Source organism: Lactuca sativa, chromosome 5 (assembly GCF_002870075.4).
Source record: "Lactuca sativa cultivar Salinas chromosome 5, Lsat_Salinas_v11, whole genome shotgun sequence".
NCBI lineage: Eukaryota > Viridiplantae > Streptophyta > Magnoliopsida > Asterales > Asteraceae > Lactuca > Lactuca sativa.
The window spans coordinates 133,862,561-133,865,904 of NC_056627.2; positions in this window are offsets into that span (position 1 = coordinate 133,862,561).

Genomic DNA, 3,344 nt, shown 5'->3' on the forward strand with positions numbered 1-3,344 from the left:
GTTAGTTATGATGATTGAAAGTGACCAAAGTGTGCAACCCAAGCCTCTTATTTTTTTATTGTTGCGCCCAAAATGGACATCATTCCGACATGTGTCCATATTTACAAGGAAGATGGGAAGAAATACAAGAAAAGGGAAGCTACTACTAGTCAAACCAATGGAGTTATGATCAACCTCAACATGATCAATGGTGGGACAACAACCAAGCTTGGGGATACAATCAATACCAAAGCTCATACCAAGCTTGGAGAAATGACCAATACCAACCAACTCCACAATTCCAACATCCATGTCCTCCACCTCCTCAACAACCTGAACCGCCAAGCACGTCCTTAGAGGAGATTGTGAAGAGCATTGCAACTTCTACCCAACATTTCCAGGAAACAACGCAAGCTAGCCTCAAAATCTTAGAGCAACAAATAACACAACTTGCTAAAACAATAAGTATAATGGAAGCTAAAGGCAAACTACCATGTGAAGATAGCCCATGGAATAGTGCATGTGCCATTCCTTTGAAAGATGAGAAAAATTTTGATGCCCCAAGAGTGTTATATGGAGAAGTGGAAGAAGAGGTAGAAGTGGAAGAGGTTATCAAGGAGGAAGAAGAGATTGAAAAAGATGTCAATGAAGCTATAGAGGAAGTGTTGGGTGTTAACGAAAGAGAGGTTGAGCCACCCGGTACCATTGAGAAACTAACTTTAGTGGTAGAACAACCACAAGAGACGGAAAAGCTAAATCTGCCGGACCCTTCAAAGGATATGTATCCCGAGAAAGAAGACGCCCAACCGGTCACCTACTCAACCACCATGTCAAAGAGGGAAGAGTTAGTCACCTTATTTAACAAATACAAGAAAGAATATAGTTGGATGATTTCTATTATCAAAGGTTTAAGTCCGATATGGTTTTCTCGTAAAAAGAAAGTTAAATACAAGAAAGGAGTCCTAATGGAGGTGTGGAAATTAAAAAATGTCGACACGGGGAAAATATTCAAAGTCAATGGGCATCGTTTGAAACCTTTATATGAAGGTTTTAATGAAAATGTCTTGGATGTCATCCAATTGGATGCCCCGGTATACTGAAATCAAAAGGGAAGGACGTCTCGCCAAATACGTTAAAGAAGGGAACTTTTGGAAAACCTAAAGTTTTTATCTTTTCTAATTCCGAATGAATGTCTTAGATAAATCCTTTTTGCATTTCATATTTCTTCTTCTTCCTTCTTGCAGTAAAAGAGTGTTGGATTTTAAGCCCCGATATTCGTTTTGGTCAAAGGGTGAAATTGAGAAGTTGCAGAAGGACACACGCGGTCCGCATGTACTCGGGGATGAGTCCGTGTTAATAAACAAATGGTCTGCGTGTACTCCAGAAACTGTCCGTGTGGATTCGTTGACCAGCTTTGACTTCCATTAACTTTGGACCAAATAACTTAAGTGACATGTAATCCTTCTTTTTCATTAGCATGCCAGTTGTTTCCCTCTCTCTATGCATTCTTTTTCCCTCAAGATACCATTAATCCATACCCATATCCTCCTCCCGATCCCCCGGTTTAAGTACTTTCGCCTTGCCCCGAGAATTGAGGACAATGCTTATTTCTAAGCTTGGGGTGGGGTATTCTCTTTTCTTTTTGATTTATCATGCATTTTAATTAAGTTGCATAGAATTTTAGTATAAATTGCATTATTTTTTTTAAAACTCCAAAAAGATTTTATTTTCTTCTTTTTCACTTTTATTTTTGCATGGCATTTATCCTAGGGCATAAGCATTCATGCATTTTTTGTTATCTCTTTATTCTCATCTCTGAACATCTTTACTTGAAAGACACGACACACCTTAAATACAATTCTTTTGGAAATTCACATAACAAAAAAGAATCGCTCTTAGGGACTTTCAGTTGTTGCTTCTTCTCTTATATATACGCGGGGAGAGAGTGCAAGTAGTTTTTCATATGAATCGACCCATGTCAAGTGTAGCATAACTAGGGGGACAACTTAGCCCTGTGTCGACCAGTCCCTCACCTGAATTTTCCTTGCAAGCAACATTCAAACCCCAAAAAAAGGAATAAAAGATAGATTTTGCTATTTTGAGATCTTTAGTGTCTAACTCCTGCAATTCACATCATATCTCATTACTTTATGATTTAGACACATTTTTCCGCTCCATCTCGAATTAGCCTTAATGTAGTTGTGCTCGTTTGGCCTCTTGTTTGGGTTAGACTTAGATTCCGCTTATAGTTGTATATAGTTATGTTTTGTTTTTTTTATTTTCAGGTTATTCTTGTAAAACTCCCGTGGTAAACCATAAAAGTGAGCCTAAAAAAAAGACAAATACCCCTTTTCCTGTTTTGTTTTGTTTTGTTTTGTTTTATGAGTCAAAAGTAAATTTTTTCAAAAGTATCATTCGAAAAGTTTTGCGTCAATTTATAAAATAAAAAATTAAAAAAATGGTTTTGAAAAGTCGGATGTTATAGCAATCATAAAATGCAAATGTAATTATATATTGTTTTAGTGCTTTCCTCTTTGTGTCTTAAGTTATTGTATTTGTAACATGTCTTTGGGGTTTTGTTGTTAAAAAAAAAATCAAAAGAAAAGGGTCGGGCCACAGAGTTATATCCATTTGTTTGCTTTGGTAAATGTTTAGTTTTTCGAATTCTAGCTCATGTAATTAGTTTCTAGTTTGATGTTCTTCTAGTTAGATATCATTTTTGTTGGCAACTATGATGATGTCTTTTCTCATCACGTGCTCGATTCTTCACTTTATATGATCTTTTTTTTGGTGGAAGCACTTATTCTTCTAGATGATGATGGTTTGCCAACCTTTGTACATAGCTCGTTCCTTGCCATTTTCGGCCTGAGTTATCTTTTTGCTAGGTTTTATTTCTTGGCGTGGGGTTGAAGTTGTCAGGAGTAAGGAACAATCTAACCAAGGGACACTTTCTTATGGCTAGTGGGCTAGATTGGACCACGAAACAATGTCACATAAACCATACTCGTGTTGTATGCATGCTCATTTTGCATCTTGATCAACATGTATCCCTTGCTAGAATGGTAACAAAGGTTCATCCCTTAAAGCGATTCTTATCCCTAAAAATGGATTATATGTCTTTATTTCAAGGGCGTGTTGTGAATTTCAACCTAAGATGTTCATTCGTTTTCTTTTTAGGATAGTTCATCCCAAGTTCATTTTAGTTTTGTGTTACTTGAGGACAAGTAAGGTTTAAGCTTGGGGTGATTTGATAGTTTCGTTTTTATTACTTCTTTTCATAGTTTATTTTTAGTTAAAACCATCTCATTTTAGTTAATCTTCAAACATATTTTCTCTTTTTATTATTTTTCTCCTTTACCGGGTGC